The sequence below is a fragment of the Oxyura jamaicensis genome, chromosome 1 (genome assembly GCF_011077185.1).
Source record: "Oxyura jamaicensis isolate SHBP4307 breed ruddy duck chromosome 1, BPBGC_Ojam_1.0, whole genome shotgun sequence".
In the NCBI taxonomy this organism is placed as follows: Eukaryota; Metazoa; Chordata; class Aves; order Anseriformes; family Anatidae; genus Oxyura; species Oxyura jamaicensis.
In genome coordinates, this window is record NC_048893.1 from 172552636 (window position 1) to 172567987 (window position 15352).

Here is a 15352-nt window from a genome sequence, read left to right on the forward strand (position 1 = left end):
TTGGTACAAATATTCATCTATATTCTGTTCTAATTTGATTTCTCTGATTGTTTTCTGATATTCATAGATCAGTCAAAACTATTCACATTATGAATAACAAACACACAAAGACTTGCTTATGAAATGGAGAATTATTTCCATAAATTAATTGGGAACAGATTTCCTCAACAGATTTCCTCACGTCTATTCACACACAGCAGCAGCTTGTTCCATAGACAGGTTTTTCTTGCTTCACTATGAGTAACCGGGAAAGAATTTGACCCTTGACAAATGATTTTGAATAACGAATATGTTTTTAAAATATTTCAGTCTGCTCCTGGGAAAATTCATCAGCAGAGCAGCAGGCAAAATTTGCTGTCTTTATTACTTTTTATTATTTAGCCATCTACTCTAGCTGTTTCTCCAGACCTCACCCTTTAAATGCCCCCACCCTCTCCTTCTTTAATTTTAGCTGTTGTAGTAAACGTTTTTGTGAAAACCTCCTGTTGGTAACATTCATTAAATATTAGTCTGCAAAGTTATGAAGTAAAGAATGCTTGGAATGAAAAGGAGGAAAATAATTCCTACAGAGGAAATGCAATGGTAATAATTATCAACTACGCTTAGTTTTCACTGTTTGATTATGATTCTCAGCCAGCTCCCATAATTTCTTATTCAGAGACAATTGTGGCAGCGGAAAAAGGAATAGGCTTTTTAAGGTCTTTGTGAGGCTCACTCAGTTCATTTTTATGTTAGACTTATCCACACAAAAAGATACACTAAAAGAATATTGCTCAGATTGCAAAGTCAAGCACTCCAGTACTAGTAAATGCCAAAATTAAGATTTCCTGAAAACATTAATTCAGTCCCTTATGCATATGCATTGTGCCACAGTCTTTAATTACTTGATGACATACTATTTTTCCACCCAGTTCTTGCCTCATTCTGTGTTCATGTTGGATGGTGCTCGCTTAATGAGTAAGCTATTCAGCATTTTCTTTTATCCTCCACGTTCAGTGTGTGGCCCCAATGCTTTATTTACGGTACACTATTCAAACCCTGCTATGAAGACAGAATTAATTTTCTCATGGGCTTCTCTATGGCTGTCGTCACTATCATATCTTAAATATTCATTAGGCCAGAGAGACAGAAATGTTGTAGCTTGGTGGTTGGAAGACTCACCTGGGAGGCTTGCTCTGATGTAACCTCTGCTCCAATGAATACTTAAATAGCCTGTATCAAACAGAGCAGCTTTGAGAGAGAAGACGCTAACCGGCCAGTACCTACAGACTCCTGATTACAACATTCATCAGAGAGGTGGGTAACTTAGGTTGAAGACTTCACAGATCAGGCAAAATCTGGCCCTTGACCTCTAGATGATTAACTATCATGTATCAGACTGCTGCTTTCTTTTCCAATGAAATGCTACTGGGGATAAGGGGCTTAGCTATAGGAGGTGGTTTATTACTGTGTGATGGAGAGAAAAATTGGCTTCCCTCCATTTGGAAACACCTCCTAATGGTTCTCTTACGGAGCTTCTCGCCAAACTTTCTGACTTCTTCAGATTCCTTTCTTGGGTATCCATTTTTTTCCATGCTCTGTGTTGGTGCCCAAAATATAAGGCTGTAAGTCAAAACCACATTGCCCAACAAAGGATCTAAGCACATCCTAGTCCATAAGGAACCTAAAACAGGCTAATTCTTCTTTTGCCTCACGTTTCCTAGTAGTCTTCTGATATGGTGTTCCACCAGTACCTGTGGCAGAAAAGCTCTGCTCCAAGCAGCTCTGCACCCATCTCTTTCTAAAAGTAGAGAAGCTGGAGTTTGAAGCCCAGGCTTCAGAAAGCAAGGAACCAAAGTAGGCTCTAGCATCCCACAGCTACCTACCTTCTTTGCTTAATCACACCTCTGCAGAATCAATGGCAGAGTTTTGAAAGGAGGAATGAATAATGTCACTCAAAAGCACTTAATCTGGCTAGGGTAACTTCCTGCTAAGTTTAGTACTGGGTCACAAGCTGCAGGGCTTTTTTAGCTGGGAGGTATATTCGCAACTTGTTAGATGGTCTGTGGTTGAAGGCAGCTGTCTTTGACTTTGAAATTTATTCTCAGCTGTGACAGCAGTAAACATCAGTTTTTGCAAAACAAGAGTCAACCTCCACCCACTTTAATTTAATTTCTTTCTAACTCAGACAAAAGTTGATTTTATAATGATTGCCTTCTTCAAAATTTCTTGCTTTTTTGAGTACTTGGTTTCTTAATTGATGGGGGTTCAAATATTAAAAGTATTTTTTTTCTGCTGCCAAAAATTTCTCATAAGCAGGTTTCCATTAGTTGTTTGTTCTTTTTGTAAAAAGCCTCCTATATCTGTTTGCACTCTGTATAAAACATTCTTGTGGATTTCAGAGGAATTTTCATAGGATTTTCCCCTTTCCTATTACATCATCTGCTTCAGAATCTCAACTTCTTTTTTAATCATTGGAAGACATATAATTTGTCATAGAAATACAAGCTTTCTCACATACAATACACTCCAATCTGAATTTAAATGAACATTGATGGAGACAAAAATGATCTAAAATTCCATCTTTCTGCTGGGAATGTATTTGAAAGATTACAAACATCTGAAACAAACAAACAAACAAACAACGACAACAAAAAACCTTCTCCAAAATTAGCTATAAACACAAAAACAATTATTGACTCATTTCACATTAGCCTCCCAGGTAGCAATCAGGTGATAATAATATCTAATCACCATTGCCTAAGGTCAGATTTTAACTGATGTCCTTAACCCTTCAAAGTTTATACTAATCCTTTGAACTAGCTAGATGGTTTAATAGGCTTTTTTATTTACTCATGTCTAATTACTTGTCTCACATAAATATTTGGTTTTGATTCATTAGAACACTTACTCTGTGTTCATGAAGCACTAGTCAATGCATAAAACCCTTAGTGAGGATTAGAATCATTAAATAATCTCTTGCAACCTCAACCTATTTTTCGTTTGTGGGTCTTGTTTCCTTCAACAGGCCAAGGGCCAGCATCAGTGAAGGATGAAGTTACAGACTACACAGACCTGAAAACCAGAAAGCCCAATTATTGTAACTGTGCTACTGAAGGGCATCTGGGAATTGCTACTGATTAGTAGCTAGACAATAGCTTAACAAGCAGTATGTCTGCATTTCATCAGAGGGCTCCAGAAAACATACATGGTATTGTATAAATAGTGTGTAGGGACCAGAAAACAACCAAATATAGCACTCAAAGATACATAGCTTGAACTAAACATATGGTGATGGTAATGATTGGCACCCAAGTGCATGCTGAGCACAGGGCTAAAGTAATGAACCAATTACAAAAATCATGATAGAGGCATGGGAAAAGATCATTAGGAAAACAGGTCACGATGTATAATGAAGTAATTACTTGTATACAAAAGTAAGTTGTGTCTGATTTTTGGATGCATACTGTGGGATCCATTGTGTGCTGCTCCACCAAGGGGAGAAAGTGTTGTGCTTCCTACTTGCCCCATGACCTCAATAAATGGACCTGTGTTACCTCTTCAGTGCTACGTCAAACTGCACCAGAGTCTTCATGGTAACTGCTGAAAATACCAAGGTTGGAACAGGTGAATGTGGCCTGTGGATAAGACTGTTTACTCTGAACAGCCTCCATTGTCTTGGGGTCTCTGAATTGAATGCCTGAAGCGTATGAGCATATGAAGCATAGAAGAGCCAGCTGGAGCCAGACCAAAAAAAAAAAAAAAAAAAACAAAAGGGGGGGGGGGCAAGATGATAAGGAAAGCAGCCTCCTAAACAGTAAACAGTCTAATTTATCTTTGTTTCCCCCATCCATGGCTGTGCTGAGAATGAAAACCATGAGGTTGTTCTAAGTCATGCTTATTGTCACTATGCCTTATTCTTAGTTACTGGAAGAATAGAAACCATTTCATTATGGGCCTAAGGACATCTGAAGTATCTACATGAAAACTGCAATCAGAAAAATAACTTAAAAAATAACCAAAAAATTTATACTTTCATTTACAAAGTCCCTGGAGTTAGACAACAGCTACATGCAGCTGATGGGTACCTCTCCTTCCATCCACATCTTCCTTTCATCACTAGCATCCACAGACATCTTCTGCACAGCCCTGCCCAACCCTCATCATCATGTCCTCCAGTCCTGCTGCCATCACCATGAGGCAGCTGGGTCTGCACACATGAGCAGTGAGGAACAAGAAAGGCTGTGTAGAGAGACAGGAAAAAAATGAATCCCTTCACTAGCTTCTTGGACAGCAGCAACAGTCAATAGGAAATGATGATTTGTCTCCCCTCCATCTTCTCAAAGACTGGTTACCTGCTCATGTCACCCTCATATCTCTAGCAAGACTCACACTGGGATGCAGAGCGAGGATGGGGGTGACACCTGGAACCTTTTCCAGTTGCCTCCTCTTGTGCTCTGGTGAAGTACAAGTACCCGAGAGGCCAGCATGGAAAAAACCCTTCAGGGGATTTCATAAGGCAAAGAATTCAGCATAGACATTAATGTCAGTACTTCATCTCCTGCCATCCTTAGAATGCCCCAGCTCTGGAATACAGACTTGTCAGGGTGCTGGTTAGGTGTCACAGAGAGAGGGATTTCTTCACCGTGCAGAGTTCAGAAAGAAATAAAATCTTTATGCAGGATAGAGGAGTGGAAGAGGGAAGAAAACAAGACACGAACTCTGTAACCAAGCTGGTAGGTAGCTCACCTGCATCCAGAAGCAGTTCTGGGTTATGGCCTGTTCTCAGGACTATTTTCTTCTTCATTTACATCCAGAGTATGGTTAAATGGTGTTTATTCACAAACATCATCAGACATTATTCATTATAATCAGAAACTCAGGTTACACTTTCCAGATCAGTGGAAGATGTGTGTTGGACTCCTTCACATAGAGGTGAGCTCTCAAAATGTCCCTTTCTCAAACTGAGTAATCTAACAGCCACATTATTATGTAGAAAATTGGCAGAAACGGTGCATCTTCTGACTGTGGTTTTGTTTTTTTTTTCTCTCTCAACACAAGAATGAGGTTTTTATAGCTATAGCAATTCCAGCTCACTTCACAGCAAAGTGAGCACAGGGTAATTTCCTGGAATCTGCAGCTCTGCTGTGGGAGCATGGGGAAATGCACAAGTTCATTCATTTGCTCAGAGTTTCCCTACTCAGTCCATGGGCAGGTTTGGACTCCAGCCTGAGGCACTTTGCTTCACTCACACACAGAGAAGGGAGCTTATGTACCCACCTGGGTTCTGTAAAGTACAGAATAAGGGACAAACACTTAATACCTAATAGCATCTGGCTTCTCCTGTTTCAGCTGTAGTCTTTCACCATCTGATACTGGATCATCCAGACTCCTTAAATATGGAAAATAATTGCGATCATATCTGTCTACCTTTGGGGTCATGATTAGTAATGTTGCTATTTTTATTCCTTTACTGATGTACATGCAGATATTTCACAGACACCTTTAACTTACTTTGTCAATAGCCTGTCTCATTTGCTAATTTATGTATATATGGCTATGAACTTCTCTATTTTCCTTTCATTTTTATAACATCTAAACTATACTTATGTCTTCTTTTTCCATCTAGCAGAGCTTCTTTCTTGATATTGGAGGGTATTAGGTGGGAAGAGGGAAACATCTACAGAAGTACTTAAAAATTTGCATTTTTCCTGTACAACTTTACACTGTAGATATGCTTGTGCCAAACCTTGCACCTTGTTGAGCCTGACCTTCTGACTTGACTTCCTGTCTTGGCCTTGGTGCTGACTCATCACTGCAGGTATGTCTGGTGGTCCCTGGGCTCACAGACAACCATTGATCTCTGTCTCTACTCTGCTAGCCTGAGTGAGGGAACATGGGACTGTGCTTTTGTCAAAGAGGACACCCTGCCAGCCTCCATCCTTGCTTCTCTTCCCTGCCAAGCATCTCTGGTTGCTCCCTCACACCAACACATTTGTAAAGCCTTTGTGCACTAGCACGTTATTGTCTGTAACATTCAGATCCTTTGATCTGTCTTCATTTAGTAAACCTCAACATGGGTCCATGCAGCAGGATTGCACAGAGAGCGTCCCACAGTCCTGTGTGAATAAATGCTTCACGAAGGAAATGCAGAGATGCTTCTGCCCTCAGGCACAGTGGGATTTTCACAGTAGTCAATGTGTTCTAGGATGTCAGTGACTTTTCTTCAGTGGGACTTCACAGCAAGGTCTGCTGTACTGCCAAGAGCTAGGGCTGCACCCAGAGCAGGCAGTGTGAGTAATTGATTTCTCAGGTCACTCAGCAAAGAAAACAGAACAAAAAAAGACCTAATTTCCAACTGTTTGGAATGTCTTTCAGTTCTTCACCCCAAAAGGAACTAAAAATGAAATGAAAAATGCTTTTTCAGTGCATAGTATTCCACTCAACAGAGAATAAGAGTGCTTTGGACACACAAAATGAGTAAGAAACCCTCAGCCACTGAAGGGAGAGAGACAAATTCACAAAATTGCCATGTGTCATGGACTTTCCTCTTACCCATTAGCACAAAGGCCTGAAGGCAGGATTTGGATAAGAGTCTTCTATTGCTAGTAGTAGTTGAAGCCACATCTCCTAGACCCACAGCCTGGATCGAGTTAGGATTTAGCGGTCCATTGTAACATTGCTCCATGTGTTAGCAGGACACAATCTTAATGTCTACTTCATATAGTGGAACAGTTCTAGGAAGGATACTAAACTACTCTTCCTTCCCCAAAACACTGCTGGTGAGGGCTGTCTAACCAGCAAAACAGTCAAGATCAGGGCCATCTTCTGACTGATTTATCATGGCCAAACAATCCAGGACTGTCTGTGTCATCAATGTGTGTCATTTGTGTCATCTCCTTATCACCAAGTGTCAGAGTCTCCTGCAATGAGACTCTTAAATGCTGGGACTATGGTATAAAAAATGTCACATTATCTACAGAAGACAAGAACACCCAGCCCAGCCCCAAGTAGCTTACCAGGAGGGACCTTCCCTGTCTGCATAAGGAGAAATTAAAATTGTTTTAGTACAGCTCAGGTGTTCAGTCCTATATCTCCCAGAAACTGAGCAAATGCTACATGACTATATTGCTGAGGAAAAGTTGTTTCTCTATTCTGCCTGATTGTCACTCTTGACCCAAATTTATGCTAACTTTAGGACAACTATCACCATATTTTCCAAAGAATTTAACTGGTAACAAAAAATAATTACCGGTTATCACCTATGATTTCTACTTTTTCCATTTAAGCAAATTATTTCAATTCTACTCCACACTTTTCCACTTTTTATGCAAACTCATACTAGTCCATGTAAAACAGATTGTAGAGATTGTTTAAAACCAGTCCACCAACCCAAATCATTTTGACAAATTCAAAGCCAGTATTAAATATTAATAATCTGAATTAATAATATTTTGTAACTTTGTAAGTGGAATATGGATTACAGGAGAAAGACTTATCAGACATTTATCTCAGTAAAACTGTCTAGATGAGAAAATACTCACCACCCTATTCTCTCTTTTTTTTGTCATCTCTTTCAGTCACCAGCGTTATCACAAGCCATCTCTTCATATTTCCCTAATACAATGATCTCTACATCTATCTGTCATCCAGCCTTGAGTGAAGTGGCTGTTTCACTCATCTGACAGAAGTAGAGTTGGTTTGCCAAATTTCCATCACTATCACTGCATGGCACAACTCTGGGATATTAATAAATAATTTCTTACCTAGGGCCACCCAGCATGGATTACTTTGGAGGCATCTCTTATCTTAGTGCAACAATTATATCATTTAATAGGTTCAGGGATACAGCGTATGTAAGATTTCAGGAAATCCCTTCACAAGATTTTCATTCCTTAGTTGAGATGCAGGGCACAACTATTTAAAGATTAGCTCTTCCCTCTCCCAACACATGCCTCTTTGATGATACCACATCCTTCTAGCTTCTTCTGTAGAACAGAAATGGAGAATAGACATGCTGGGGGAATTGTTAGGCTCAGGGTCTTTTACACCTTTAAGGCAATTACATTCCAAGACAAGAGTATCTAATGTGCAGCACTTTCAGCATGTGTAATGGGTATTTTTATGAAGTCACGAAAACCTCCAGATATATTCCCTTTTTAAAAACTGTCATATGTTATAAACCTTAAGCCAGGTTTAATGCAAGTGTGTAGGGTTTTTTATGTTTTCAAAGTGGAAAATGTTTTCTCATAAAATATATGGGCACTTTTAACTCTGTAAAGAACTCTGTGAACTTTTTTTTCCCCCATGGTGAGGAATTAAGACAGAATTTGCTAACAACCAAAGATAATTAATTTGCTTACTTGTGTGTTTTAACATACATTGAAACAGACACTCAGCACCATACTATCTGAACGTAATATTTCTGCAATGGAGAAGCATACAAAACAGTTTCCAGAGAGTGTCAACTGCCAGAGCAGTACTTCAAAGAACGAATACTATATACAAGCATCCTTTGCATAGTACCCTGGACTGAACAGATGATATTTGTGTCATAGGGAGGGTAACTTCTTCCAGAGATGTTCCAGTGAAATTAATTCCACATGATTCATAATCAAAATGTATGGAGGAAAGCAGTTCACATATTTCTGAGCAGACGTCTCTGGCATCACTGACTACAGAAGTAGAAGGCTAGGCATAATAACAGGCACAGAAGGTGTTGATGTTCCTCTCTCTTAAATTAACCAGGCAGAGCTTGTTGAAAATATCCTATCAAAATGAGTTTTTGAAGGAAAAGGTTGTGTCAGATAGACAAAAGAAAATCTATGTCTATACACTTTTCTGCTTCTGTAGGCCAGATTTTTGACTGTACAGCTTCACATCTGCTCAGAACTGCACATTTCTCTCTCATAGGTAGAGTTTCTCAGGTTCACACCTCCAGTGCCACAACCAAATTTCCTCTTACTTGGCACCTTAAGTATGAAGCTAAGCTTCTCACTTCCTTTATCACTTCACAAATTGTTTGTTTTTTTTTGTTTGTTTGTTTTTGTCCAGTGTTGTTCTGCCTTTACTGGCAGTCATTCAAGTTTGATATATCTCTGTTGTTAATCCAGCTCTAGGAATTTCCCTGTCACCACCTCTGAACTTAATTCTAATAGTGAGAAGAAGGCAAGTCAGAGATGAGAACAAAACCATACCCCCAAAACATTTTGTAGCTGAATACTTGTACACATAAGAAATTCCTGGTGTCAAGCTGACTGCATTTGCATGTAGGCAGGATGACCTCACTGTCACAAAAGCTGTTTCTGTGTAAAATTATCCCTCCCTGTTTTACATGCCCCATCAGCACACACACACACACACACAGACACACAATAAAAAAATTTCATTTCCCTCCTCAAATCTGTTCTTGGTTGCAATTTTATTTTCTATCAGGATTTTTCACAGGAAAAGGACTTCTCTCTTGAGCTGTTGTATACACAGGTCCTGCAAAGTCATAAATAACTCTGGTTCACATGGTGTTAAACTGGAAATCAGAGTGAAATGCTGGAAGGGTGATGTTGGAATAATATTTAGTGACCACCCCAAAAAAGATGAGTTACTGACATTCTTTTCTAGCAGACATTTATAAATCTCTTAAAAGCAGAACATGTTGCAGAAATCTTGCTTGGAATGACAAAGACATGAGTAAGTGTGACAAGCCCCTCATCAAAGAAAAAATGTTTCAGTCCTCTGTCCAAATAGATTTCAAAAGACACAATGAGCTACCAGTTTTGTCTGTAAATGGACACAGAGTGACAGATCAAGTATGGCTTTTAACTGATGATCATATAGTAAATAAGAAGAGAATGCCTCCACAGATAATTCAGGCACTGTTATTATCCAACTGTCCTGATACTTTCATAACCATTTCTATCCTACCTACTTTGCTCGCCCCACTCAACCAGGCTCAGGAAAAAAAAAAAAAAAAAAAAAAAAAAAATCATCAAAGGAATAAAAGTACATGTAGCACTTCTATTTTCACTGCTGACAACCCTTATGGTTCATTACCTAACCTGGTGGACCATTTCAGACTGTGAATGGAATGAAACACATCTAACCTCCCCAAGTCTAAGCAGCAGAATACTCCCTTCCGAGTGAAGCAGGTGACCCAAATAAAGCACCCATACACACACACACATCTACAAAGTCCACACTGGCAGACTTTCATAGGACTACAACCACTCTGGCTCTGCCTGGAACGTGGGGAGTATGCACATCTAATCCTGCTTGCTTGGAAGCCATCCTGGCAGTACCCAGCAATGTAGCACTATTCTTATTTTCTTATTGCATGGTAAAATCTCTACCTTTTTCCAGCCCCTGATGGAGCAAGAATGAGAAGAGAATTAGCTGAGTAAAGCATGGGAGAAATGGGAAGAAATGGCAGTGAAACAGAGAGTAAGTTCTGGAGATAATGAAGCCACTATTAACTTCTCCTGAGAACCCTGTTTCTTGTTACTAAAGGCTCAATTCAGTCACCTGAACATAAGTTTATAGTGTCACATTAGACCTTGAGGGTATCTATCTCTCCAGCTGCCACTCCAAAAACACTCACATCTATAAATCTTGTGGAATACGTGTTATACCTCTGCAGATGTCAGGGTTACCCTAGGGTACCTAACATAGAAGAAAACTTGTGTTTAAGGTAACTGTATCATTCCTTTGTGGTATGACTCAACCTGAGACTAAGACATCTAAATTTAGGAGCAGGATGCAGTTGACTAAACAAAAGCACACAGTGACATTTGCAGCAACCTACAGTATTCAGGACAGTCAGGTCCTGGATCCTAACACATCTCAAATGGCAGTAGACTCAAATGTTTAGGTACCTAGATGTCTGCCTGTGACCTGTATATATCAGTTTCACATATGGTCAGTGGAGATCTTGACTTATTTCAGTTATGCATATACAAGGAGTTATGTTTAAGATGCCCTGTAGTGTGGAAGACACATGGAGATAACAGAGGACATATAATAGAGCAATAACTTTCCACAGTAGTACATGAAAAACCAAGGAAGATATTTTGGGGAATCTAAAACATCAGTGAGTCAATGTGTGGGCACTTGAATTCACTTCCCAGCCATTGAATTCAGTGGTGCCTAGAAAGTGCCTCAGATAGTGCTGAAGTAAACACCTGCAATAGGCCTATAATAAGAGTATAGTTGATACTTTCATTTAGACACATACAGTTAGTCATCTTTAGCTGGAGCTGAATCCCATCTTACTGATCAGATAGATGTAGCCAGAACAGACACAGGATCAAATCCACCCACCATTCAACAGCAGGTCTGCACACCTTAGTTCAGAATGGCATGAGACATTGGTCAGCTAGACTTTAAGATGTCTTTGTAAAGGAACAAATAGGACAAGGATCTAGGATCGGCTCTGTCAGAGTGGTATAGATACAGCCGCTGAAGGCCCAGTTGCTTAAATAGCTCTATACAGAACTACTAATCTAGATCACATTAGGGACTGCATAGTGATGAACACTTACATGGTCACATGGCTGACCACAGCATGCTAAGAGTTGTTAAAAGCAACTAATGAAGCAAATCATCCCATTGCTCAGTAAAAGTGACAGGTTCACCCTAATTTTTCATCTTGAACTGATTAAACAGGATTGTGCGCCTTCACTCTTTCCAAACAACCCTAAGCGTAATTCTAATTTGAACACTAAGCTGAACCCTAAGTAGGACCCTAGAAAATGCATATGGCGCCACTTTATCCCATCAAAAAGTGCTCCCAGCAGAAGCATTTGAGTACAACTGAATTCCCTTTGGGAGTCTTTACGCAACCCCACACACAACAGGACTCTGCGCCTTCGCTCTTTCCAAACAACCCTAAATGTATCTCTAATTGGAATAATGAGCAGAACCCTAAGTAAGACCCTAGAAAACACATATGGCGCCTCTTTCTCCCATCAGAAAGTGCTCCCAGCAGAAGCATTTGGATACACTTAAATTCCCTTTAGTTTTAATCACTAATTCTCAAAATCATAAGCATGAAAAATAAATATGCATATTTCCATATTACAGTAATGGTTAGAAAGAAAGAAAGAAAGAAAGAAAGAAAGAAAGAAAGAAAGAAAGAAAAAAAGTTAACCTCTGCCTATTACTACACAGTAAAAAATAAAAACATAAAAAAAATCAATTAAATCATGTCAAATCTTCTGAAAATCCTGAAACACAGATAGTGTCATGGTAGTAGACATTTTTACTCCATACTCATTATAAAGTGAATATATTTATTGTTTATGAAAAGAGATTATCTACCTTACTGCTTAGGCATTTTAGGATCTTCCCAGCTAATTTAATATCTTTCAGGTCTAACCTTGATTTTTTTATTCAGTAGGTCTTTAAGACTTGTGGTTTTGCAATCACTGTGAAAGGCCATTAAAAAGAGATGGTTAAACACAGGTTAACTAATGGGATACAGAATTTTAATACTCAAGGTGGACAAGCACTGCTTTGCATAAAATCACAGTTCAGCAGTGATTAGCTGGCACACTCTTAAACACAGCAGTGCTCATCTAAAATAAACAAGAGACATTATGTTAGATAGCAGGAAAAAAACACTTACATGATACAGGAGCCAAAGACCTACTCAAAGGACTCATGAAAGTGTTACCCCCCTTGTTGTGTGCCAATCCCAACAAGCTTTTGGTCAGATTGCCAACCAGACAAAAGCCATTCGTCCACGACTTGGGCCGGCAAGACCAGGAAGGAGCCCCGTTGTTTCACACAGGATTACAAACAGCCAGTAGATGGTAGCAACTGTCGGTCACTCGTAACCTGAGCTGGATTCCTGCCGACAACCTAGATATAAAAAACTCAGCATTTCATTACCAACTGCATGAGCCTGCCATGAGAAAACTTCATTAGCCTTTGCAACTGCTAATTTTAGCTGACAGATGAGAGTGTTGTCAGAAATAACACTATAATGCACTATAATACACTATAACTCCTATATGTGGATTTCTTAAGCTACACAGTCCATTTCAGGCAACATACAGGGGAAGAGTAACACCAGGGCAGAACTGCATCTGCAGGGTCTGTGAAAATGGTCTGAACAGATGGAAGGGTAAGGAGAGAAAGGCTGTCTTATCTATCCATAAGGCTCTGGTTTTGGAAGGAGGAAAGTTAATTAAACAGAATAGAATAAAGAACAAAGGAGTTATTATATGTATGCAAAACTTTCAAGACTAAAATCTACATCTCCATGTTTTCCAAAAACTGTCAAGTGTCTTAAATGTTAAACATCCTCCTTTGTGTGGAGGATATCAAAAATGCAATCATCATGCTTATGAGAAATACATGAAAGAAGCAAATGCCTCACTGTTAGAAAAAAAGAATGCAGAGATTTCTTATTAGAGGAATACTCTCCGGCCCATGGTAACAGTTACTGACAGAAAATTATTAGCTTGAAACTATAGGATGTGTCCTATAAAAAGAATTTGTAAATTAAATAACATAATTTCTGCATAAATTAAAATATTTTAATAGAATGTACTTGCTAAATAGTTGAAAAAAATGCTAATTGAGGGAAACATCTGCTCTGAACAAGAGCATTTACCACAGGCAAAGTGCTTGTCTGCAGTGGTAGTTTGCATGAGGAATAACAGGATGCAAAGCCTCAAACTATATTTTTACTCTGACAGAGAGTTTAAGGACATGGCATGTTGAGTTTGACATTCGTTGTGTCCCTGATTTCCATACCATGCTTGCTCATTTTTCACAGGAAAATTGGAAGGTGGTGGGAGGAGGTGGGGAGGAGACATTGCAAATGATAAGAGATGACAATGAAATGCTTAAACTGGGATGTTTGTGTTAAACTGTACTTTTCTGGGGCTCTCTTTTATTTGTTACCACCACTAATAAAGGATCTCACAGTTGTGTCTCCCAGTTTTCCTCAGAAACATCGCTGTGATGCTCACCTGCAGACTGCGAAGAAAGTACAACCTGCTTAGTGGGCCTGCAACCAGATTTGCACCCAAAAAACTGGCATGTGATGCAAATGCAACATAAAGGGCCTCTGTCAGCCTTCCCAGGCTGGGCTGGTTTTACAGAACTGCCAAGTAACAGTGGTTTGGGACCTTTTTTCTTTTTTTTTTTTTTCTTTTTTTTTTTTTTTCTTTTCCTTTCAGAAAATCAGCATCTCTGTCCCTGAATAGACCCAGAGAGAAGAGCTGCTGAGTAAGAGGGCAGAGAGCTGGTGCAGATAATAGCAAAACTCTGCCTGCCATTTTCACATCCCTGCTAAGCAGTCTTTAATAAGCATTACAATTAGCTTCTGATAGCTGCTCAGAGGCCTACACTAAGCAGGCTGGTTGTCTGAGTATGGGTCTTATTACAGAGTTGTCTCCTCACAAAACTGCCTTCACAAGTGACACCCTTCTCAGCGGTCTCCACAGAAGCCCAGCATTGAACCCATTCAGAGACTGAACAGCTCGCAAAGCCCATTCCCTAAAGGACACAATAACAGGAAAATAATATAAAGAAGAACAAAGGCACAAGAACAGGACGAAACAGAAGACCTTATGCTGATGCTAAATTGAACTTATTTGTCATAGAGGGTTTTTCGACCTCTGAACTATCAACCCAATCGTTTTCTCTCAGACTAAATATACTCATAGCTAGTTTTGGCAATAAGCAATTCCACACCAGCATATGCAGCTTTTAGATACAAAGGAATAGCCTCCCTTTAAAACTCGAATTTATTTTCCACACTAAAATAAAATTACGGTGTAGCTGAAAATAACAGCAGCCCACAGTTTTCAAATACCCAGTAGAAACAATCTGGCTGGCTGACCCCTTGTCTGAGTTTCGTGATTGTAGTGTCACAAAAATCCAGTTATAATGATATTTTCTTTATTAAATTATGTGCTTCTGGCAGGTATGCTTTCTTTTGTAAAGGACAAAGAGTATAATGCATGACCTCAATACAGTTAAATATCTAAGATGTCTTTAAAATATATTTTGTGTAAAACAGAAAAAATACCAAAATGAAAAATATACCTGCACTGAATCAACTAAGTTTAAAGCAGTTTTTTTGTTGTTGTTGTTGTTGTTTTGTTTTTACTATTATTATTTAATTTCTCTTTTCATTATTATGTTATGCTGTATGCTACATTATTCCAGACATCATCAAGGACTCAACACAAAATTCTGCATTTATAGAATCACTTTTTTCTAAACTCCAGCTGAGAAAATACGTTTTAGTTAAGTTTAAATCTGATCATTATTTTCCTTCCTGTTCTGCATGTGCACATCTCGACACAAAGTCTCATAACATAGAAGTGAATATATAGGTAATTGCAGAATTTAGTTTGGAGGC

At 39.1% G+C, this 15352-nt stretch overlaps 1 long non-coding RNA gene across 5 annotated transcripts in view; it reads right to left on the reverse strand.

Moving 5' to 3' along the window:
- The window catches only part of LOC118164419, a 42571-nt gene extending 29816 nt beyond the window's left edge, over window positions 1–12755 (reverse strand). For 4 of the 5 annotated variants that reach the window (XR_004749493.1, XR_004749495.1, XR_004749496.1 and 1 more), the window contains exons 1-3: window positions 12599–12755; window positions 4068–4221; window positions 2972–3054 (exon numbers count right to left, since the gene is read on the reverse strand). This is a non-coding gene — a long non-coding RNA (uncharacterized LOC118164419). Of the gene's footprint in view, window positions 1–2971; window positions 3055–4067; window positions 4222–10847; window positions 10952–12598 lie in introns of all 5 variants that reach the window. The other variant, XR_004749497.1, reaches the window with a different exon arrangement.
- Between the last annotated feature and the right edge of the window lie 2597 nt (window positions 12756–15352).